The 25805-nt window shown below is 42.3% G+C and overlaps 1 long non-coding RNA gene across 1 annotated transcript; it reads left to right on the forward strand.

Moving 5' to 3' along the window:
* The first annotated feature begins 1898 nt into the window (after positions 1 to 1898).
* LOC120398007 lies at positions 1899 to 24242 on the forward strand. Its single transcript, XR_005594130.1, has 2 exons — positions 1899 to 2182; positions 21092 to 24242. It is a non-coding gene; the product is annotated as an uncharacterized LOC120398007 (long non-coding RNA).
* The last annotated feature ends 1563 nt before the right edge of the window (positions 24243 to 25805 follow it).

Raw genomic sequence — 25805 nt, forward strand, 5'->3', positions numbered from 1 at the left:
ACATATCTATTCAAGGGACACCATCATAGGACCTAACCACATCAGCCACACCATCAGGGGCTTGTTCACCTGCACATCTACCAATGTGATATATGCCATCATGTCCCAGCAATGCCCTGCTGCCATGTACATTGGCCAAACTGGACAGTCTCTATGCAAAAGAATAAATGGACACAAATCAGACATCAAGAATTGTAACATTCAAAAACCAGCAGGAGAGCACTTCAATCTCCCTGGACACTCAAGAACAGACTTAAAAGTGGTAATTCTTCAACAAAAAAACTTCAAAAACGGGCTTAAATGAGAAACTGCAGAACTGGAATTTAATTGGGCATAAGCTTTCATGGGTAAAAAACCCACTTCTTCAGTGCAGTTTTTTACCCACGAAAGCTTATGCCCAAATAAATCTGTTAGTCTTTAAGGTGCCACCGGACTCCTTGTTACTTGTAAACAGTTACTCTCAGGCGCAGTCCAATTGACATTAATGAATCTTTTTGGGTATGTCTTATTAGTGTGAGGTTTACAATCTGGAACTCCAACAACTTGCTACTCAGGGAATGGAGCCATTCCAATGCACTGGACTTGAACAGATTAAATGTTAAAGTTTGGGACACTTTCTTGATTTGGGGGGCGGGGGGAGGGGAAATGACACAGTCCAGGAGAAACTCATCAAATATATGCATACCTGCCTATCATTATCTTGTATGTTGAAAAATCCAGTAGGGCTTGAGCTCTCAAGCCTTGTTAATTTGACATGCCACTTGATCATTTTTGTAAGAACTTACTATATAGAGCATTACTTCAAATCATTTGTACTCTTATACTGCTCCCCATCTTTCACAATGTCTCTTGAACATACCCATTTGTTTTTGTTAACCTTTGCATCTGCAATAAAGAGATGATTTAAGAATAAATCAGCAAAAGGTCTATATATTCATCTAGTGTGAATTCCTGTGAAACTCTTATTTTAATTAAGAATGAATTAATCATACATATTGGAGATGGAAAAAACCCTATTAGGTGATATAGTCTCTGATCCTACAGATCTGAAGTCATTGGGAGTTTTGTCACTGAATTGAACCCTTTTGAACAATAGTGAGTACATATTCACATAGTGCTCCCATTGGGACTACTGATGTGAGTGCTCACTAGTGTGAGAAAGGGTTGCACACTCTAGTCCAGAGGTTCTCAGACTTTTGTACTGGTGACCCCTTTCACAGACCAAGTTTCTGAGTGCAACCCCCTTCTACATTAAAAACACTTTTTTATATATTTAACACCATTATAAATGCTGGAGGCAAAGCAGGGTTTGAGGTGGAGGCTGACAGCTTGTGACCTCCCATGTAATAATCTCGTGACCCCCTGAGGGGTCCTGATCCCCAGTTTGAGAACCCCTGATCTAGTCCAATGTGAACAAGATCAAGGCTCCTATCCAGGTCTCTGCTGATATAAGTTTGTTTTGTATTGTACATTTAGTTCATGCTGAAGATTTTTTTTTAAAAGGCACCACAAGAAAATTAGAATGGAATGTTCCTAATACACTAGAGGGTAAAATTCACCCCTGTGCAGAGGGCTAGCCTGAAGTCATAATGGCATTTATGTGGTTCATAGGCTTTGTGCCACACCTCTGCATAGGGTTGAAATTCACCATCTAGTGACAAGGTGATGCATTTTAAATGACTGAAGTTTGTGACTTAGAAGACTGTGACAGCATGTTGTCAGCTGGCAGGTGAGTCATCGGATCACTTGGGCACCAGTCAGTTCCCCTGGAGAAGGCTGACTGGGGATATGCCCCTAATTAGCTCATCAGACTGGGAGGGCTGATGAATCAATTGGTCATCAGCTGAAGGGTATAAAAGAAGACATAGGAAGGAAATCTAAAGGAGGATTTAGGTAAAGTGAGCTTAGTATGCATTGAGTGTGCAAGGAGGGGAAACTGCTGTTTCTCCCTAGCCCTGTGGGAAAGGGCTAAAAGGCCAGAAACACTATAAATACTTTTCTGTGCAAGACTGTATTGATGCTGGTAATGGAACTATAAATAACTCATATGAAGTTACCACTTACTGGACAGAGTCTGAATGGTTTCTGGGGCATCAGAGCGTGGGGATGGAGTGTACCCTGTTACACAAACAAACCAACCTAAGGACAACACAGTACCATCTGCACTGCAGTCATTACTCTAGTAAGTGAAGTTTAGTGTCCATTGTAATAATTTGCAGCATATTAGTAAATACCTGAAATATTAATTTTAAATTAGTGAAGACTTGGTAATAGGAGTCTTGTAGCCTTTTGATTTGGTCTTGGTGCAAAATGCAGGAGTCATTAATCACAGGTTCTTTATTCATGTGGCTATGTGTAATGTATAATAAGAAATTAAATTGGTGAGTCACATGTAGAGATGTGAAGACTCCATTCAGAACCTAAATGCATGCAAGCATAATAGCCTGAGGAAAAAGATGTCTAGCAAAAAGACCCCCACTGTATTGTGTATACCCAAACCTGATGGACACCTTGAGACTACTAGGGGAGGACATGAGATGACAGGAACAGTAAAGGGAGAAGTACCATAAGTGATGTTCAAGTTTCCACCATCTTGTCATCCCAGTACACCCAACTAGGGGTTGGTCTGACAATCTTTTATAACCATTTTTCCTTTGGTCCCCATGTGTCTGGGACCATATCTTTTTTTTGGTCATGTTTGTCATTCTGGGGGACCATAATTAGGGTTCTGACTTATCTTACACTGTTTGCATCAATATATTTCCCAGTGGTTTGATATGTAAATTGTGGTTTTGTTCCATGGTTACATGTAGCAAAAGCCCCTAAAATGTTCCTAATTTAAACTTGTTTGTAGCTTATGGGATTATCACAGATGCATATTATGAAATCTTATAACACTAGGTCAAGCATTTAGGTTAAGTATTTAGGCCTTATGCTAACTGATTAGACCTTATATATTTTGCAAAGCCTACTTCAACTAACTTTATATTTGTTTCCCCTATTTACATTACAGCCTTAATTATATCTACTGTCAGCATTTTAGCTTTTCCTATCTTATAGATTATAGTTTTGGTTTTAGATGTTTCCTGAGACCAGGTCACGGATCAAGAGTCAACAGTTCTTAGTTCAGCATTGTAACTTGCTAACTAGGGAGAGGGCACCATTTCTGAATGCACATTACTGAGTGTTTGGATTTGAAAAGGGTCTGTTGCTAAGGTTCAGGTATTATGGGTCCTGCAAAACCTGAACATCTCTTATGAGGTGCTGCATGTGCACCTTCAATTCCAAGTGAGAACAAATAGCACTTTATAGGATCAGCAAATTTGACTCAGGCCTGACTATGCAAACCCTTACTCATGCAACTAGTCCATTTAATAGAAGGGAACTGCATTCATTGTATGAATAAGGGTTTGGATCAAGCCTTTAAATCCTAGTTTATTTAAAAAACAAACAAAATAACTGTGTACCCACGGTGCCTGATTTTTATAAGCAATCTTCACACCAACGGAAAATAAAATAGGCAAGCAATAAACCATTTTTGATAAAGGGGGTATCTAATGAAATGGCAAAAGACTCTTAGGTATGCTATTATCACACATTTCAATCTAGTCTGAAAAGTCTGTGAGGGTTGCCAACTTTCTAATCACCCAAAACCAAACACCTTTGCCCCACCCCTTCCCTGAGTCCCCACCTCCACTCACTCCATGTTCCCCCTCCCTTCATCGCTTGATCTCTCCCACCCTGACTCACTTTCACTGTGCTGGGGCAGGGGTTGGGGTGTGGGAGGGAGCAAGGGCTCTGGCTGCTGGTGCGGGCTCTGGGATGGGGCTGGGAATGAGGGGTTTGAGGTACAGGAGGGGGTCCAGGCTGGAGCCAAGGGGCTTAGAGTGTGGGAGGGGGTGTGGGCGCTCAGAGGAAGTTTGGGTGCATGAGGTGGCTCAGGGCTGGGGCAGGGGGTTGAGGTGTGGGCTCAGGGAGGGAGTTAGGTGGCAAGAGAGGGTTCTGACCTGGGGCAGGGAGTTCAGGTGTGGGAAGGGGTTTGGGGTGTGTACTCCAGGCAGCTCCCGGAGACGGACAACATATGCAGCTCCTAGGAAGAGGGGCCACGGAACTCTGTGTGCTGCCTGCAGGTGCTGGCCCTGCAGCTCCCATTGGCTGTGGTTTCAATAGAAGCTGGGGAGCTGGCATTCAGGGTGGGATAGTGCACATAGCCGCCGTGGCTTCCCCTGCGCTTAGGAGCCAGGCATACCGGCACTACCAGGAGCCGTGAAGAGCCAGGGCAAGCAGGGAGCCTGCCTTAATCCTGCTGTGCTGCCGACTGGACTAGAGCTGCCAGGGTCCATTTTTGACCAGGCGTTCCAGTCAAAAACCAGATGCCTGGCAAACCTGAATCTCATGCCAAGTATTTTTACACAATAGCTTTCCATGAGAGCAATAATTGCTTAAGGCAATGAAAGCATGTGCCTGTGAGATGGTGAAGCAGGTCCTGCACTTATCCTGAGGCCATTAACTCTAGGGAACTGTTAACAGACAAAGGAGTAATACATCTGGCATATGGTTTAGAAGCTCTGTGCACTAGAATAGAAGAATATACTTTTATAGGACTTCCCCCCCCCATTTCTTTTCCTCTGCTTGGTAGAACTTGGTATGCTTGTATATTTCAAGAATTTAAACTCACGTTTACCTGCATAATTTTGGGATTGGATACATATATCTGTGACGGGCTCTCAACCTTTAGAATTTTGCCCCACCTTTAGAATTTTTTTTTTAATTGGAGCCCCTTCCTCCCAAAATTTTTTAGTGGGTGGCATTGCAACCTGATGCTTGGCCTGGAATACTTTACTATAATTACTGAATTATTAGGTTCACTGCAATGCCCCCCTCCCATGAGTTTGATAACGCTTCCCCCATTTCCCTCCCACCACCCCTGTTTTGAGAACTTCTGATTTATGAAGTCCAGTGTTTATGGCTAGAAGTTTCACTGAGCCTTGACCTGACTTCTAAAACTATAGGCAAAATTTTGTGTATTTTCACGTCCCAGCTGCTTTTATTATGCAAAAATTCATTTTTTATTGTGTGAATTTCACTTATGTATGCAAATTGGATAGTTATACAATTAGTTTACCTTATTTGTGTGTGTAACTTTAGAGCCAAAAATTGTAACTTTGTTGAAAACTTGGCCCTATTTTTGTATACTTCTGCTGCTTTTAACCGATATATGGGACTCTGGGAGGCACTGTGGTTTAGGAAATGGGAAACTGGGCTGCAAGTAGGGTTTCTGGGTTCTTTTCCTGGTTCAGCACTGACCAGTTGTAATCTTGAGCAAGCTGCTGCACCTCTGTTTCCTTATGTTTAAACTGAGAGTGACAATACTTACTTTTCTTTGTAACGTATTTTGAAATCTATGGATGAAAAGCAAAGTTAATTATGAAAGGATCCTTTGGATAAATCAGAAGGTGAATAAGTGTAGTAAAACTACTAGAAAGTTATACTTCAGTAAAATTGTATGTGTTGGAATACATGGATACATATGGGCTCAATCCTGCAAGTTGCTAAGTGCATCTCTTAGAAGAGGCTCAGTGTATTGCAGGATTGGGCCCTGACGGTACATACATATACCCTCTCTGTGCTGGCACTTCTGGAATGTGCTGGCAATCTGATCTGGGTAGTCTCAACTGATTTCAGATAAATGCCGTTATTTCAAATTAAGATACATTACATTAAATAGACATTGCTAATGAATTTTCCATGTAAAATATTCCAAAGCTCTGAACAGTATAATCTTGACAATCATATATCCTGAAATATTCAATTGCATTCAGAACATATTTTAATGACATACTCAAAACCACAGTGTTATAAGATTTTAAAAAATAGGCTTAATAGGGAGTGAGTTCCACAATCTAGGAGGAGGCTTGGTGTCCATTGTTAAACAATCTACTACATGATTCAGGCCTAGCTATTCAGAAGTAGAACAGAGAACGGGCTGGGGTTTGCAATTCTCTAGCGGTTCTCTACTAAATAACAGGGGTGTCTGTCAAAAAGACAATCAAAATTAATAACATAAAATTTCAAAACCAATCCATTGTGTGGCAGAATATTGTGAGAATAAAGTGTGAATATTAGCAGGGTTATGTGATGTTTCAGCCAACAAGATGGACTGCAGTGTTTCTGAAGTGCTTGATGTTGTGTTATAATTACTTGTGGCCAACTCATAAGGACTGAGTTATAATTTACTAATTTAAACAAAAGTAAAACCAGAATTTTTGTTTTTTAAAAAATTAAGATTAACAAACCAGCGATGCATGATATGTGTCTGTCAGATACACAAATATAGAGCTAAACCAAGCAGAGATGGCAAAGGACAGACTGCACTGTAAATCTTCTTGTAAGTCTGAACAGTTTTTCTTCTCTGCTTGATTTTTCTTCCAATTCAAGTGTCTAGATTCCCACTTAGATGTAGGAGGGAATCTGATGAAGTGGTCTGCCTGGATAGCCAAGAATCAGTGAGAACCTTACTGTGAAATCACTTTACATCAATGAAAATCCTTCCTATGTAATAACATAATACTTAAAAATATATATATTTGTCTCTGCCTCATCAACTCAATTTTCAATTCTCATCTGGAAATGTATTCCTTTTCCTTTGCTGCCATGCCCCTCACCCCCCCCCCCAATGTTTTCTTTCTCTGGGATAAACAGTTACAAACTTAAAATATTAACTCTCTATAAACCATTTTGGGATATGTTTTTTGCATGAAAGGTGCAACAAAAATAAAGTTTTATTAAGAACCATAGGGCAAAAGAAATGAGGAATTTCTAAACCCATAATGTATTAGAGTTTTACTAATGTTGGGATTGATACAAATATTGGACAGTGCAGAGTCCTTTTTTAATACTCCTTTAGGATTGACTCTTGTAGCAGAAATTCAGAGAACTTTAAGTTGACAATGGCAATTATTTGGAGCTGCTTTTGAAACACTGCAATGTCATTTTCCTTCTATTCCTTGTCCCTTGTAACAAAGGAAGAGCAGATGATTCCTAATAACAGAAAATGATTGCCAGGAGAGAATAACTGTGTTAACTCTTGGGGAAGAAAGTAGGGGAATTGGACTACTGCAGTGTGTGATTGAACAGTAGCAGAGTCAAATGACTTCAGCAAGTAACTCCCAATTACATTCAGTGTATTCACTGATTTACGAAGTCCAGAGTGAAATTGTAGTGGGGAAATCAATGACTCATGCTTAGAGCCAAAATAAGGAGAGGGAAACAAAACACTGGAGATCTCTTTTAAAACAAATTTTGATGTAAATCTGCCTCAGGTCAATCATATCTGACCTTTAAAAAATTTGTTTAGCAGAGAAAGGTTCAGCTGCTTTTGGAAGTTGAGGCCTTGCTGAATGTGAGAAATTAGAAAGGCTGTACTCTAATCTATTTTGCTGCTGGAGGCCAGCACTGAGCTGTTTGTCAGGTTAGATATTTTCCATGCCAGGATAAATTTTTATTCCAAAGTGGTCAGGAATAACGATGACCACGTGTATCCAATCCTTTTCTATGGACACTATCCAATTCCAATTAAAGAGATTTTCCACGGGGAAAGCCATTGGGAGTTGGATTAGGCTCTATGTTAGCAGAAACTAGCAGAGACCTATTATAGTATTAGGGCTTATATTATCTGTAGACTGCAATCTATTTTAAAGGCTGTACAATCACATGCATTTTAGAGGTAGTAATACCTAGCACTTAGAGGTTCCATCAATTTTTTTACACCAGAAGCAGCTATCATTGGCCTGTGTTTAGATGGGGAAACTGAGGCATAGATTTACAAGTTGTGAAAATTTGTGTAATGGTATTTAACCACTAGAAATTAGCACTTTTTTTGAGCAACTGTGACATTAGAGGTTAGTGTATACATTCAGCATGACAGGATGAATCTTATTTGCAGAGTATTCATAGATTGAGGGGACCACTGTGGTCATCTACTCTAATATTTTGTATACTACAGACCATGGAACTTCCCTGAATTAATTCATGTTTGAACTAGAGCATATCTTTTAGGAAAAACATTCAATCTTGATTTCAAAATTGTCAGTGATGGAGACTCCACCACAATCCCTGAAAATCTGTACTAATGGTCACTGTTAGAAATTTGCATCTCCATTTTCAGTCTGAACTGGTCTAGCTTCAACTTCCAGCCATTGGATAATACTATGCCTTTGTCTGCTAGATTCAAGAGTCCATTATCTAATTTTTATACACTATGTAGGTACTTATAGACAGTGATCATGTCACTCTGTAGCCATCTCTTTAAGTTAAACAGGTTCAGTTCCTTGATTTCCAATTCTTTAATCACTCTCATGGCTCTTCTCCAAACACTCTCAAATTTTTCAAAATCCTTATTGAATTGTGGACACTAGAGCTGGATACAGTATTCTGGTAGCAATTGCATCAGTGCCAAATCCAAAGATAAAATAATCTCCCTACTCCTATTCGATATTCCCCTGTTTATACATCCATTCCTCTTTCAGCTCCAAGCCACACCATGATAATGCCAAAGCTGTCATGCAAGGGTTGCTGAAAAACACCAGATAAGACAGACAAGACTAGAGACAGTAAAACAGGAGAAACAGCATAGACAGGCATCCATTTAAAAGAAATCCCTGTAGAACACATCAGCTATGTAGAACTTCTAGCAATAGATTATCGATTCTTAAACTCCCTTCACCACAAAATTGTCCCTCTAGGTTCTATTCCTAGTTCCCTCCTCTTATTACTTTCTATCTTTAATTTTTTTTATCTCATCAAATGTTTTAACTCCATTCTCTGTTTGATTCCTATATCTGACTCCTGGCTATGTCTACACTGCAGCTGGGAACATAGCCTAGGCAGGTATACGCTCTCCTTGAGCTTGTGCTCTAAAATAAAAATAAAGTAGCTGCACATGCTAGCCATCTGAGTTTGGACCCACGGGGTCAGGAAGGCTTGTACTCATGTGGCTCGCCATGCTGCTGCCTGAGCTGCAGCATCCACACAGTTGTTTTATCACACTAGCTTGAGCAAAGAGAGCATGTCTGTCTGTCTGGGCTGGGGGCATGTTCTCAGCTGCAGTATATTGCACCTCTCCCTGCCTCTGTCCACCATCTCCAATTCACTGTCCTTCAAACCAACTTCTCTTTTCTCCTAGTCTCTCTTCAATGCCTCCCCTTCTCTATAGATCAATTGATTCCTCAAGTATGTTTTGATGTTGCTCAGGCCTATAATCTCAGTGCACTCTTTCGACTGACTTTTTCCTTTCCTTTCCCTTCCATTTCCAATCTCTTGCCGTTTCCTCTTTACTACCTCAAAAATGTATATTTTTCCTCCTTGTTCTCACTGTTAAACCCTTGTCTGTGCCCTGGTCCTTTTCTGCCTTGATTCTCCTTCTGGCCTCCCTGCCTTGCTCATCTCCCCACTCCACTCTGTCCAAAATGCAACTAACACCACCCTTTTCCCCTGTCCTGACCACATCTTCTCTATTCCAAATTCCTATGACTTCCTGTCTCATAATGCATGAGATCCAAGGCTGTCATCACAAGATATTATACAGTCTCAACCTCACCTGCATATCTGCTCTCTCCCTCCTCTTCCCCCCCATTGACTTTCCCTACTCTATTCTGTTTTTTATTTTGCTGCCCCTTACACCCTGATCACTGATTATCCCACCTCTACTCCCCACCCCAATTCACCAACCACACACGGTCTTCTCCTAACTTCTTCCATTCAGCACTCCAAGTAATTCTTCCTCCCTGATCTACTTTCCTGCTCCTGAACTGTTATCCCACATCTTGCTTTATTTAGATTAGAAAGTCTTCTGGAGCACAGACCATGTTTTTCTATTTTTGTAAAGCACATGTAAATTAACAGTACTATAGAAATGCTTTTTAATAAATATACAAAAGCTGGTATTTTTCTTTATATAGATCACTCTTCTAGGCATGGTGCCCCCGGCAAATGGTGGAAGCAGAATGACGTAAGATTTCCACTTCTTGCAATCATCTTTCCTCTGATTCCCCACTCAGCCTCTGAAAGGCTGCTCAGCATGTGACCTGTTATAGTATTATAGAATAAAGCTGTATGGCTGCAGGAAAACAGTACCCTATATTTTAATCTCAGTGGTTTACAATATGGATATATTTTTTTCCCCTCCAGGTGACTTCAGACATGATATGAAATCACTTATTGATATGTGTTTGCAATCATTTTGAGGTTCTTGTCCGACTAATAAGTTCTTCTCAGATCACTACTTGCTTTCATACAATGGGACATATGCCAGATCTAGACATTTAATTTAAAGCTTTTAACTAATTTTTCTTGAATTTCATTAAACAAATTTATTTCTGTGAATCTCTAACTGATTACATTGGATTTTTCTAGTGAAGGAATAAATGATTATAAAAATAATTGGACAATAGGGAAGTAGCAACTCCCAAAAATATACCTCTCAACATTCATCAGAACCCTTAGCCCATTTCATCCCTCTTTATTTTTTTTAAATAAACTTAACTGCAGAGATTGTGCCTTCATTTCCGTTGAAATAATATTCCTTATCACCATTACTGTTCCGAGCTGCTGCTGTTTTGGAACTTCTAAAGGTCCTGGGAAAGCATGGAAACCAATTGATTTGACTGGTAGGATTGGAAGTGCACCTTTAGGGAGAGAATGCTATAATTAAAAGCAATCTCTTGGTTAACCCAGGTATATCTCTGACTTTTTTTTTTAAAAGAAGATTCCTGTCAGTCTTTGGCCAGGAGAATGGTGGTTCCATAGACCTCAAAGGTCAGGGGAGGAAAGATTTAAAAGGAATGTGGAAATAGAAAGGCAAGGGCTAGTTGGGGCAGCAGAGCTGCCTGAAGAGGCTGCAGCAAGAGAAGGCTGGTGAGGAGGGGTGGAAAAAGAGCACTTGTGCACTTCCCTTACTTCCCCTCTCTTCCCCCCCAAAAAGAAAAGAAACTAGAGCAGTCTTGGAGAAACACCTCCATCAACAACTCCATCCAGTGACTGCTTCTCATGTGGTCAGAATTTAAGCCACACTATTTCCTTCTGCCTCTGCCTGCATTCCACTCAACTCCCCTTTACACAGATAACGAGGCAGGAGAGAGGGCTGAGGAGGAACACTGCAGGAGAGTTCAAAAGGCCAGTTCCTAAAAAAGGAAAGAATCCAGCAAGGACCCCTAAATGTGCAAAACTAACATAACAATGTTTTCAAAACCACTGAGAATGGGTATTTACTCACCTCACCCTAACTCTTCTGAACAGGGGGAGTGAATAAAAAATGAGTTCAGCCAAACCCTAGAACTAGAAGAAAATAAGGATATTTAAAAAGCAAGCATTTCTTATAAGTTTGAGTCTCTGCTGCTCTGAATATGCAGCTTTCTGCTGTGCTTTCCAATAATTATCACTGTATCATGCAACCCCCAACTCTTGACAGCACCTGATGACTTAATTGAAAAATCAAAGTGGACTTTGAACATATTGTTAAATATATCTGGAACATAAAGTAAATACTGTATGAGGGGCACTAATGCTATTTGGCCAACTCCAGAGATGATTCGAAAGAAGTCTGAACTGATGTAACTCTCACCACCTTCTGGGATTAGTATTCACAGGTGCATTTAGAAGCCCTTTAAAAAAAAAGGAATAAATTGTACTTTAATTTATAAGGGTGCTTTGGAAATCTCTACAAGGAAAGATAACTAAGTAAATATTAATTAAGCCATTAATACTTGACAGAGCATACTGGCCCATTTTTCTTTCTTTGAAAGAAACTTATAGGAGTCTCTTCTTACCTCCCATAATAAGTCTTCTGGAGCAGATAAAAACCCTCATAGTTTTTCAAAGACCAAAGATGCATGATGTCATTATTTGTGGGTCTTGTGCTGATGGCATGGCTATCTTTTGCATACAGTCCTTAAGTGTCCCAGTGTGTACTAAAGCTAACAAAAAAATAATTCAATTTCCAACAAATGTGAATTCCAAGGCTTTAGAGCTACCTCAATGGTTGTCTAATATTACTCTCAGCAATGCACAGAGAAGCTGTGCTATTCAGCATACAGTGAGTTTGTGCCAATCATTCCATCACCTGCCTCAGATTACAGCCTGTTTTCACATATTTGGATTTTAGTATCTGCCCTTAAATTGGCTCATTGATTCTTGACACATCTTTACTTTTCACTTACCATCTTTTAATTGAATGAGAATGTGACTTTCATGTTAAAGGCTTATAGTCTTAGCTGTCATTCACAACAAAGAACTCAAGGACTTCTAAGACATGTGGCTTGTTGCTTTCAGATTTTCAAATCATCGTGGTAATACAGGTACAGAACATACCAGGGATATACAGAACACCGGTGAAGGGCATTTCTTGCAAAAACAAGCTTCGGACAGAGCACTGCTTTCATGACCTCCTCCCGCCCGTTCCTTCCCATTTGGGAACAAGGTTCAGGCAGTGCTTTATTTTAAGTGTTCCATCACCAGGATGAAGTGATTGTTGTAACCGACTGTCTTAATTCCTTCACTGCCCATGTGAGGGGCACTAAAGAGATGTGGCCAGATTCAGACATCAGTCTAAGCTGATGGAACTCATATCTTCTTCTGACCCTACTCAGTGTGTAAATCGCACTCTTGGGACCTAATCTGAAGCCCATTGACTTTAATGGGCTCTGGATCAGGCCCTTAGTCTCCTTTATATGCCTACCCACTTTGGAATTTGTAGTTTACACTCCCTTATACATGACCCATGAAGTTGGCCCATTGAATCCAGTTGACTATATGGGAGCTTCTGCAATTTACCTGTTAATAGCTGGACGATCAAGGTGTATTAGGATAAGTAATTACAAAGAGGGGGAGAAAGAAGGTGTAAGTTAATGTGGTAGTTGGACTGGAAACTACTGCTCACTTTCAATGCTGGTGGCTATTTGGTCTGGAGTGCTTAAGATCCCAAAATTCATGTTCCAAACTTAAAAAACAAACAAACCCTTTCAGAGTCTACAAGCTACAGAGCGTGCTGGAGGATAAAACTGAGCAAGCAGTTAAATAGCTTGGCAATTTATGTAAGCAGAGAAAACAAACTTAAAAAAAAAACCTGCTGGAGCTAGGCAATTCTTGGCACTACCTAGTTTTATCATTTTTTTTTAATGTAGATGAAACCACACATGTTTTATCTATTCCCATCTTGCTATACATTTTGCTCAACAGCAGTCCCTTTGGTTCTGCAAGGTAATAGTGTTCTTCAGAATCTATGCAGGGACATCCCCATAGACAGATACTGGCAAGCTTGAGAAGCAAGTGGGTTTTAGCCCACGAAAGCTGATGCTGAAATAAGTTAATTAGTCGCTAAGGTGCCACAAGTACTCCTTGTTCTTTTTGCTAATGCAGGCTTGCTATGCTATGGCTTATAGCAGGGATAGCTTGTCAGCCAAGGCAAACAAGTCACAGCCTAAGAATTCCCCAAAACTACAAAATATATTTTGCATATTCTTATTTAATTGATCCATATATACCGATTGAAGGACAAACTGTGACTTGATTTAAATGTCACAACACTCTATCCAGTAGTGAAACACAACACCAGACAGTGTGAAAAATGTAGTGGTGAGTGAGGCTCAAATCTTGGTATAGCTAATAGTGCCTCAATAAGCTGCCTTGTTACCATGGCAATTTACCACACCCAGGAGACTCTTTAGAAGGGTGTTGCTATGTTACCGCAGCTTGATGAGGCCCTGGCAGGATTGTAGTAGTTAAGCCCAGGTTGAAGGGAGTTTGCAGCAGGGCTTTGGAGCTGTGCTCCAGCTCCAGGCAAAAACCTGCAGCTCCACTGCTCCGGAGTTGCTCTGCGCTGCAGCTCCAGGCTCCGCTCCAACAGAATGGGCCAGAATGGTGACAGGATGCAAGGTGGAATAATGTGAATCTTGTAGAATGATCTGAAAGGCAGTGTGACATTATCCAAGGTACAATCTGGACTGCTGAACAACAATCCCCTCAGTTCTCCAACCTGGGGTGCCTTTCTCACTGCTCTGCTATGAAAGCTACCACTCCTGGTCTGCTCTCACACAGCCTCTAGCATGTAAGTTACTTCCAGTTATAGTGTATGAATGCTATAGCACTGGACAGCAACACCAGCAAATTCCCCATCCTAGATTTTCCCTCAGAAATTTACATCTTGTCCAGGAGAGAGCTGGGCAGTACAATACAAGCTCACATAAAGTGTCATTTTATTAGTAGAAAATCCTGTTATCCCAAATGGAGTTTCCCAAACACTTCAGTCCAAACACACTGGTAGAGATAACAATATAAACAAACTATAAAAGATAGTGACTACAAGTAATGACACACAAAAGTCAGAATTGCTTACAAGAAAATAAAAGTAAAATGCAACTACTGCCTAACCTATGCGAAGGGAATTCAAAGCAAAGTCTTTTACCATGTTTCAGCAGTCTTAGGCTTTGTCTATGCTACAGAGTTTTGTCAAAAAAATCATGTTGACACTCAAAGTGCTATAATAAAAATTGGGATTGCATGTTCACACTTGCTCCCTCTGCCTGCAGAGCGCGCCCACAGTTGAGGCACTATCACTGACAGTGTGAGCAATGCACTGTGGGTACCTATCCCACAGTCCAGCTCAACATCTTCTGCCACTAGGTCTTGTGGGAAAGCAGAGCAGATTGTGGCACAATTTGGGACTGGGCTCAATGATCCATGATGCACTGTTTTCTGTCCCAGCATTCCATGGACTTACAGAATTTTTCAACGGCCCTTGTTTTGTTGTGCACCCTGGCATCTTTGTGAGACGGGATGGATCCTGCATTGCTCTCCTATGCTCTGCTAACTGTCATTAAGACATCGCGGATTGCAGGGCAGTCAATCACAAAGTTCCTAACTGAAGAAGACCTCAGTTTCCTGACATTCTGACATTCAATTGCTTGGATTTTTTTTGGCATTCATGGAGCTGCAGGGGACCAACCATTGCTTTTGGGCTTGGGCTTGGGGCAGCACTGAATGGATTGTTGTGCTGGTCTGGGATGATGGGTTGGGGTGATAGCTGGCAGTACAGCCCTGGCTTGCAAAGCTGGCTCTCCCTGTGACTGTGTGCTCACCCTATGACCTATGGTGCCAGAATGAGAGCTGAAAAATTGGTAGAAAATCACGTGGCAACGCTGCTGTGGCGCTGTGTGACCCCAGACTGATACCAGAGTCAGCCAAAATCAATTTGGATTGGGTTGTTGTGCAAGGCTGCAGGGCAAGGCAGGCAGTTCAGGTAATCCTGTTACAAAGGACCATGTGTCTTTGTTGTTTAATGGTGCTGACAGCTTTGAAATCTGCAGCATCCTTTCATAACTCCTGATTTTTTTTTTTTTCTTCCTCTCTCCTTTTCTCCTCCCTCTACTCCTTGTCTTTTCTCTTTCTCTCCTGTGTAAAGTACTGAAAAATCCATCTTTGCTCCATCTCTTGTGTGCCATCTTGGGTGCTTTCTTATCACTGGGTGGTACTGGTGGGTGTTTGTTCCTTGAGTCCACCACATTTGCCAAGGAACAAGGCACAGAACACAGAAGCATGATTTCAGCGACAGCACAGAAAACATTTCAGTAAAATACACATCTGGTGGTAACAACAACTTCTGACCTTCTGAAGAAACACAAGGAAGCACACCCACCCAAAGCCAGTGATGGATGGAGTGGGGGGAGCATATGGGAGCGGGGAAGAAGGGTTGCAGTACAAAGGTTGCAGAAAAATTGTAAAAAAAATTGTAAATTCTCCTCCCATACTTTTCTCTTCAGTCATTACTAGGGTAGCAGATATCTTACTGGGGGTGTAAGGGAGGAAGAGAGGGATCATCTGCCTTGTGCTTGTGGCTTCTGCCTGGTCCTGTGCCTGCTGGTGTGCTGCTTTGCTGCTGCACAAGTGATTGCTGAATGGGCATGGAATGCGAAAGGAAAGGAAAGAAAGGAAAGGGAAGCTCAAAGATGGGAACCTTCAGGAGAGGAGAGGAGAGGAGGTCTCTCTGGAGGATTCCTGTGAGATCTTTGTGTGCATCAACACCCTGTTCCACTGCAATGATTAGCTGCAAAGGGAAATGTCCAGCACACAGAAACACAGCCAGCCTTGTACATTTATATACCCTGAACCCACCTCCGCACTACACAATCCACAGCCACTTACCAGGCATCTCCTCTCCTACTTGCTCACCAGAGAGCAACTGATGAGACTGGCTAGACACTTCTGGAGTGCTGAGTAGTTCCTGGCTGTCTGCTCCACTGGGTGACCCGCCAGGAGTGCCACATCATCTAACTCCACCTCTTTATCAATTACTTCATCCTCCGGGTTAGATCCTCTTTCTGTTGCCTCCAGCCTGCCAAAGTATTCACAGAGTTCTTGGCAGTGGAGATGGGGTCACCACTGAGGATAGTGTCCAGCTCCTCATAGAACCAGCAGGTCTTAGGTGCAGCACCAGAACGATGGGTTGTCTCCCTCGCCTTATGGTACGCCTGCCTTCACTCCGCACTGCACTGTGTCCCAATCACAGCGCTTTTCACACAAGCCTCGAGAAATCTGCCTGTAGGTATCAAAATTCCTATGGCTCATGCACAGCTGGGACTGCACAGCCTCCTCTCTATACACTGAGCAAATCCAGCAGCTGCACAGTGGTCCAAGTGGGAGAACGTTTGCTGCTATAAGTTGCCATGGTCACCTGGGAAGATGCAATGAGATCTCTCAATGCCATGCCAACAGGAAATGGAATTTCAAAAATTTCCGGTGCTTCTAAGGGGGAGGGGCAGATAGCTGTTTACCTGGCTGCAGGGCAATAGAGTTCAAACTGCTGACCAGAGTAGTCAGGATGGGCATTGTGGGACACCTTCTGGAAGCCAATTAAAGCAATAAAATCAACCATGATGTCTACACTGGCACTTTGTTGACAAAACATTTGTGCAAAAAGCCTTGTGTGTCTCGTCAGGGTGGTGTTATTTTGTCATCAAAACAGGACATTTTTGCTGGCAAAAGTCACATCGCAGTGTGTACACATTCACTGTTTTGTCGACAAAAGCTGTCTTTGTCAAGATATAGATTTTTCTCCTGCATCCTCTTTCCTGCCAAAGAATGGCCAGTTAACCAGATGATAGGCCACTGGATTTTGTTGACACCTAGCTGAGGTGTTGGCTAGCCTTTTGTCTTGTGGGAACTGATTTGTGACTGCACTCCAGGCTCAGTAATATCAAACAGTATAATATTATTTCTTTACATACAGTGTCACCACATTTTACAAGGAACATAATGATCAGCAAATTGAGTTTTCAAATGATACCTCATAAGGCATACTTTGTATGAAATTGATCATAGCCCTGTAAAAGGGGATACAGACTGTCTCACACAGCTCAAAGCTCTTACCCACAGCATTAGCTGTTAGGCCTTGGGAAAGAATAACACCAGACCTGTGTACAGAACAGGGACATATGGTATCCAGTAGCCACTATTTCCCGTGACTAACATCTACAAATCTAGGAAAGTTAAAGTGTCTTTTCTTGTTCTGGAATTCCAGAAGAAATGGTTATTGACCATCTGCTGAAGTTTGCTGTCTCTGAAATCTAAGTTTCTAAGGGCCTGAATTTTCAGGAGTATTGAGTACCCCAACTCAGAAAAGCGTCAGTAAGAGCACCCTTTATAATAAAGCCTTAGGTACCTACAGATGGGCATCCAAAACGAAGGCATCTAAAATTCAAGGCTACTTTTAGAAATCTGACCCTTAGAAAGGTTAAGGGTCAAATTTCCTTCTGTAATATGGGACTGCTTATATTTATAAACAGTTAGTTAATAAGTCAGTGTGGTGGAGTGATGCCCCACCCCCTGAGAAGAAGGGCTGAACCAGGCCCAAGAGGCTGCACAGACCAGCAACCAATCAGGGCTGGGCTAGGTCCTATATAAAGGCTGCCGAATAGAGGAGAAGTCAGTCACTCCCTGGCTAGTGAGGGAGAAGGACTGGCTCCTGAGCTAAGGAGCAGCACCTTGGACAAAGCAGTACTGGACAGGCTTGGGGAAGCGGAGCAGGGCTCCGGCCCAGATACCTGCCAGGCTGTAGCCCTTGATAGAAGGGGTCGAGAAGGTGCCAAAGAGGAAGTGGCCCAGGGAAGCTAAGCGGCAAGAGCAGAGATAAGGAGGGCAGAAGGAGGCCGCCGCTAGAGGGTCCCCCTTGCATTGCTCCTGGCCACTGAGGAGAGGGGCCAAGACAGACCGTGACCTGATCCTCAGACAAGGAGATAGCTTCTAGGGTTGCGGTTGGCCATCAAGGCAGGGGCAAACAGAAGGACTGCTGTTAACACTCCTCCCCCACCAGAAGGGGGTGAGACCAGAGTAGTGAGCACTGCCAGAGGTCAGTGTCCTGAAGTGAAGACTGTCCTGAAGAGGACGCTGCTGAGCATGGAGCAACACGGGTCCCAGGACAGCAGAGCAGAGACAACGAGCGAGCTACCACGCGTCTAGGGTGCTCTGCAGTGGTCAAGAGCTAATTCCTGGAGTGACCAGCAGGGGGAGCCAGTGGTGGTGAGTCAAACCTCATCACAGTCAGTAAAATACTATGTAAGTGCAAATATAAGTTTTAAGATTCAGTCAGGCACAGATGAAACTAGCACTCAAGGTCTCCTTACTTTCAGCGTGGAGCTTATTTCACTAAAATGGGGTCTTAGCCCATGACGAGAGATCATAGATACTAAAGCAGGGATCGGCAACCTCTAGCACACAGTTTGCCAGGGTAAGCACCCTGGCGGTCCAGGCCTGTTTGTTTACCTGTCGCATCCACAGGTTCGGCCAATTGCAGCTCCCACTGACTGCGGTTCACAGCTCCAGGCCAATGGGGGCTGCGGGAAGCGGTACAGGCCGAGGGATGTGCTGGCTGTGGCTTCCCTCAGCCCCTTTTGGCCTGGAGCAGTGAACCGTGGCCAGTGGAACCTGCGGACACAGCAGATAAACAAACTGACCCAGCCCACCATGGTACTTACCCTGGCGAGCTGCGTGCCAAAGGTTGCTAATCCCTGTACTACAGTAATACAAATAGACTGACTTTTGAAGGACCACCACTTTCATCTCTTCTTGGAGAAGCTTTTTCAAAATTCTTATGTGCACTTTGTCACATGATAATGACACTAAGTTTTATGTGTGAGAAACTTCAAATGAAAAGGATCTCTGACATTTTCAAATGGCTTGTTGATCCTCTAACCTTAGGAGTAATCAGTTGTTTTTTGTAAATCATGCAAAAACTGGTGGTGGGGGGGGAAATAATTTTGTTTAAAAAAAAAAGGCCCATTACCAGTCTCTCAGGGACTGAGGAGCCACAAAATCTTGCTGGGGTTCTATAGGACCACCACCAGTGATGGTTGCAGCAGGGATTATTAGTGTAAAATAGTTAACTAGCTAGGTGCTATGTAGTTATGTATTCTGCTGACCTTTAATTTACTCTGGTTATCTGACTCACTTTGCACCTAACCCCAACAGCTAACAAATTGGCACTCCAGATGGGCTACGAATAGCCCATATCAATCAAACCACTTAACAGAGACTGCAGCCGGGTTAGCAGTAATAGGTGATAGCAGTATAGAGATAAGACTCTGATGGCTAACAGTCTAGGGTGTACAGCATATGCTAGCAGCAAGGCTGTGTAATTGTTTAAAGACTGATTATAGCAGAACACTTTTATAGGTGACACCTCTATAATGGTGACAGAAAATAAAGAACCCGCTCAAGCATTTTTTTTAAATTTAATATGTAATGGAATATAGATGTGCTTCATTTTTGCTGGACATGCCACAAAAATTATATTTATAAGTGGTACAGGCAAGATAAGACAAAGGTAAGAAAGGAAAGGAGAATCAAAAGCAGTTCAGAGGCTTCCATATAGCCTGTATGGCCCTTAATAATAAGGTAGTACAGATGAGTAAGCAAATGAAAGAACTAAAGGAAGGATTAAAACTAGAAGAACAAAATAAAGATTTTTTTAAAAAGTATTGAGTGTAAGTACCCTCAGATCTCTTGCTCATAATTTAGAAAAAATAAAAGGGATACTAGGAAGATATCAAAATAGACGTAACCAGGAGAAAGGTGAAAAGATAAGAAGGCAAAGAGAGGCTGAGAGCCTACCTTTGCCTGCCTCCTCATCCTCACTATCTCAGTCTTTCCAGCCTTGACCTCCCTCCACTAGTACATTCCATTTTTACAGACCGTTCCAGTATTTTCCTCTGTTTGACCCATCTCTCTCTCTCTCTCCTGTACCCCGCACTTGGCTCAATATGCTGAACTTACTGCTGTGGCTTGTGCATTGTAATGGTTCACTTCTTTTACACCCCCCTTTCTTTTTCTCTCTGATTCTGCATGGGTTTGTAATGCCCTTATGCAATTCCTTCCTTTCTGGCATTCTCATAATTTTACTTCTGCAGGTTCCCCACTAGCTTATGCATCCCTTCTATCTTATTGTCTTTCTTGCTTGTGCCCTCCGCTTCCTTCACTTTGAGGGTTAAAAATCATAGTGAAATGGAGCACTTTTAGTATGAAAAGTCTGTAGCTCACTCTCTTACTAAACAGGTGCCCAATGGGAGGTGTGGAGGAGGCATGATGGACTGCCCTCACATAAGATTCTGAGTGCTACAGAGACCATACCTGATTTGCAAGCACTGCAGAAGCAGAATGCAGTGTTGTCAGAAGCAATAAAACAGGTGCAGGCAGGGAAGGAATTGTCACAGGACTTGCCCTTAAAACCAACATTAACCTTAGTAATGGAGAGTTGCTTAGTCACGTATAGCGGGAATAAGGAAACAGTATGGGTGGTGCCAGAGCAAATTTTGTAAAGATCTGATTTATATTTGGTACATGATAGTCTCTCAGGAGGATATCAAGGGGAACTGACAAACCCATGCAAAAATTGAAAACTAGGTTGATGGCCAGGTCTAAGAAATGTGAAAGAGTACTGTGACAATTGCTTAATCTGTGCAACAAAGTTTTTAAAAAGGTGAATAAAATGCCTCTGTTAATTCAAAGTGCACAGACGGAAGACACTTCCTTTGCTGTATCTCTACAGGTATTGGACCATGACACCACCGTATTTGATAATTGGGCAGCTGTCCATTCTACTTGGAAGGAGACATCTTCAAGAAGCATCTGGAGCTACCACAGCTCCTGGTACTTCATCTAGCAATAAAATGTGGAGGACACCACATATGGTCTGCTGTTCTACAAACGAATATTGGCATGTGTGTCAGTGTGACATCCTTGGCACCACAACTCGTGTCTGTAGCCATCGCAGCCCGACGTGTTGGCATCAGGGGGCTACTACCCCTGAATGGATCTTTAATGGCTCCCAGTGGAGCAGATTACTGTCATATCCGTGAAAAAGATCCACAGTAATTAACTTGCATACACTGCAGTTTATTTGAGAAGGAATTACATAAGTGGTAAAGGGTTACATTAAGCACATAAGAGTTATGTTAGACCTTAAAGAACTATACATTCCTCTTAGCGAGCCTCTTTCACAAACATACACAAACAGCTCCTGTGCTAGCCTCACACACTTCCTGCTTGGCAAATAGAGAAGGTGGTTACCAATTCTATGGACGACTTTTTCTCTCCAAGTCTGGTCAACTCAGCCATCTGGTCTGTCTCTGATTCCCTCGCGGGAAGGCCTTGGCTGCCTGGAAACCCCTCCGGCTCGCAGTCCTACTCGAGCCCACGGAGCAGCATTTTGGCTACTCCATCCAGTAGTGTTGCTTCTTTAACTGTTAATTAAGGAATCCCCCCAACAATTCGGCACCATCCCAACAAGATGGCTCAACAAGTGAAATAGCTGCTACTGCCTCTTGCCTTGCAAAGCTCAGCAAGTGGCGATGCCCAGCAGTAAGGCTGACCTGCAATAGCAATGGACAATAATATGTTGTAGCTAATTATAAAAAAGTCACTATTCCAGATTTATTTCACTCCTCCTGGATGCAGCATTATGGGTTTAAACCATGATTATGCCCATTCCAATTTATTGCAATTAATTCATTATTCAAAGTGAGCTCAAACACCAAGATGAAGTTGAGAAATGCATACCAGTTTCTAGCTTACACATTGATCCACTAACCTTTAAATTAAAAAAAAAAAAATTATTAGATCCAAAGAACACCCATTCAGATTAGCAATGACCTGTGCAAGACGAAACAAAAAAAATTCTAGATGGCAGCAGACATGATGGTGACTTAGAAATAAGTATTTCTAATACATGAATGGAGGTTACTTTTAAGGATGTGATTGTTTTACACATAGTATTGATTTTGCTTGTGTTGATTTTTGTGTTGTCGCCTATGCATTTTGCTCAAACATATGTTGCACTTGGATGCTTTGACATCAGCTACGTACAGTAGATTCTGCTTCATAGCAATCCTGATACTAGCAACATCCACTTAATGGCAACATTTTCCTGGGACCCTGTCCCATCCCATTAATATCAATGGCATATGCCCCACGAGGCTGCAGCCAGAGAAGCCTGCCTGCAGCCAATGCTCAGCCCATCCTAATGCTTCTGTCTAGGGCTGCATCCTAGCAAACCTACCAGCATACTGGAGATAAGGCATGGGACTGGGAGGGGAGGCGGTGGGCAAGGCCCGGCAGGGAAGAGGGCTGCAGTCCAGATGTCCCTGCACTCTCCTGGCTGTGCCTTAGTGGAGGACTGCACACAAGAAAGGAAACACTGGGATGTCATGAGCCCCAAACTCCACAGAGCAGGGAGAGGTACGGTGCAGCCCCATAGGCTCACAGCACCCTCTCTTTCCATAGAAAGCCCTGGCATTCAGGCTGCAGCCCCCCTTCCCACTGCTGCCTGCTTGCAGGCAGGTTTGCAGGGCCACAGCCACAGAAGGCATGCCCCACCATTTCCTTCCCTGCTTTGCAAACCTGTTTTCCACTTATCAGTAACTGCTAGATAATGGCAACTTTTTGCTGGCAACAGAGGGATTGCTAATAAGCTGAATCTACAGTATATGCATTTTTCACAGGTGCCATCCTGATGCTGTGATCAAGGTGACAAAATGGGAACCAGTAGTTAAATTGTCTGTTCTTTGTATAGGCAGAATTTGTCAGAAGCAAGGTGTATGTTTTGTTTAGATCAACTCACCAGGACATCTGAGCAAATGGAGCTGATGTGGGAAGTGACCACACTTTGTGTGGCAAGACTGAAGATCAAACTCCAGAAACACTGCCCAAAAAGTATCAAGAAAATTGACAGCAAAAGGCTAGCAGACAAAACATTACAGCCACGATTTTTCAAAACGAATTGATTTCAGGACTTAGATCCACAACAAGAAGTCAACATTAACATGACCTGGCCCTCGCTGTGTCTCAGTATCACAGATGCTGCAATAACTGTAGCTTAGTTTCCAGACTAACAAATCTAAAGTCTGGATAAGTGAGGATATGTGGAACTGTGTGAAAGAAAGGAAACCTGTGACCTCGGAGCACCCAAATGCAAAATGGCAAGGATTTTCCTGGTATGTAACAGCAAAACTCAGCTAGCCTGACTAGCTCATTGCACCTCACACACTTTTATTTAAAAGGTGTCATGTAATATATCATTTGAAAACCAATAACACTCTGGTCATTAATCACTGTGAAATGTCTGTAACAATACTGTAGGTGAAACTATGGATACTCTGATATGTTTTGGAGACTAAAGAAAGGAGGCAAAAAATTTTTCCCCAGAGAAAAGGAAAGACAAACACCTGTCTCAATAGTGAACTGAGTCAGGTGTGACCAGAGACATGGACAATGGACTGTTCATTTACAGGACATTGTAGGAAGGGTATTTGCATTGTAAAATCACTGGAGACTGTGAAATCAGCTCCCTGGGGTACTCAGCAAGAAGAGACAAGCTGAGCCCCTCAGGAGTGCTGCCTGACTCTGAGGTCAAAGATAAACTTTGGGGAATATAAGGAACTGTTGAAAGACTTCAGGGTATCTATCTCGAGTGAACAAAGAAACCAGCATTTTGATGTTGTAAGGGTGGATCCTGGCTGGAACAGCCAGTTGAGCTGGAGAAATGGCTGTGAATAGGGAAACCATGCTGAACAGGAATAATAGCTGATTAAGTTTTAGTCTTAGTGTTTTACTTTTGTTTAACCATTTCTATCTTTATTCCTCCTTCTTGGTATCACTTAGCCTATGTCCTCCTGTTAATAAACTTGTTTTTTTTACTATAAGCTAGTTCAGTGCTGTACTTTAAGTGTTCAGTTGAGCTGAAATGTTCTGCACCTTTTAACAAGTCAATCAATGTAAATTGATAGGGGCTGTGTACTGCAGAGACACATCTCTGAGGAGCTCGGGGGCTGGAGTTCCCTGATTGCTTCCTGCAAGGCAAGGTTATGACTTGTAGAATCAAGGGGTTTGCTGGTAAGGAAGACAGACTGGTAGGGCAGGAAGCTGACACGGTCTAATCACCAGCATAGCTCACTCTTGCTGAGACAAAGAGGTAACACCCAGAGCTATGAGCCACTATCCTCAGCAGCCTGTAATACCAGCCAAGGCCAATATTTTTCTCAAAAACACCTACAGAAAAAGCAATAGCAAAAAATCTGTATAAAACACAGGACAAAGCAATAAAAAAGCAGTGCAAGAAGAGATGAGGTAAAAAATGGATAACATCACCAAAGGAGCTGAAGCAGTTGCTGAAAGAGCTGATAGAACTTTGTTGAGTAGATAGCTGGCAGGCCTCTTACAGATAAACAAGGAAAGGCCTTAGTAACAGAATGAATAATGATCTTCAGAGCATTTTCAACACTCCAAGAAACTATTGACTAAATTAGACACACACAACTAGATGTGACATCTCTTGTCATAAACAAAAGTGAGAGACACAATAAAGCTAACCTAGGAAAGCTGCAGTTGCAAGCCGCTGGGAAAATGTTGAAAGCTTGTGATGAGACCATTGCTGTAATCCCCAAACTTCTCAAATTATGGGACCAGGAAGAGCCTCTAGAACAATGAAAAAATGGTATATATCAAAATACCAGAGATGTGACCTAAGCAACTGCAATGATCTGGGGAGCTATTACACTCCTTTCAGTGTTAAGCAAAGTCTTCTGCAGTATCATCTTAGCTTTACCTTAAAAGCTTTATTCTACCTGGAAGATCATGTCTGAGAGGTTTTCAGCGTAACCATAATAATCAAAGATAGCATCAAATGTATAAGTGCTTCCAGAGCTGGAGTATCCACGGAAACAAATTAGTGGGTACTTAGCACCTAAGGGTAGCCAGCTCACTCCCTCCCTCCTTCCTCTCCAGGGCCTCCCTTGCCAAGATCATCTGTTCTGCAGCATGTAGGAGGTGCTGGGGGGAGGAGGAGGAGCAGGGACATTCGGGGAGGGGGCAGAACTGAGCAGAAAGAGGTGGAGTGGGGGTGGGAAGAGGTGGGGTGGGGGCATTGATTTTTGTTACGAGTGTAGATGTATATAACAGACATCACAAGGTTTAACAGTATATGAAATTTTTAGATTTTGCTGATGACATAGCTAGTCTAAGTGATAGTTCAACATGCAAGCAAAGACCAAAAGATTGTCCAGCATTGCAAAAAAGGGATTAATAATTAGTTATGAAAAAAACATATCTAATGAGAACCCAAGCAACTCCTAACTTGAGCATTATGTTAGAAGCAGCGGAATGAAAGAGGTGAATCAATTCACATACTTTAGTAGTAATATGCCAGCTAATGGGGGTTATCCAGAGGGAATGATTTCATGAATTAGCAAGAGGCAGGTGCATCCACC

Source organism: Mauremys reevesii, linkage group 1 (assembly GCF_016161935.1).
Source record: "Mauremys reevesii isolate NIE-2019 linkage group 1, ASM1616193v1, whole genome shotgun sequence".
Classification (NCBI taxonomy): Eukaryota; Metazoa; Chordata; order Testudines; family Geoemydidae; genus Mauremys; species Mauremys reevesii.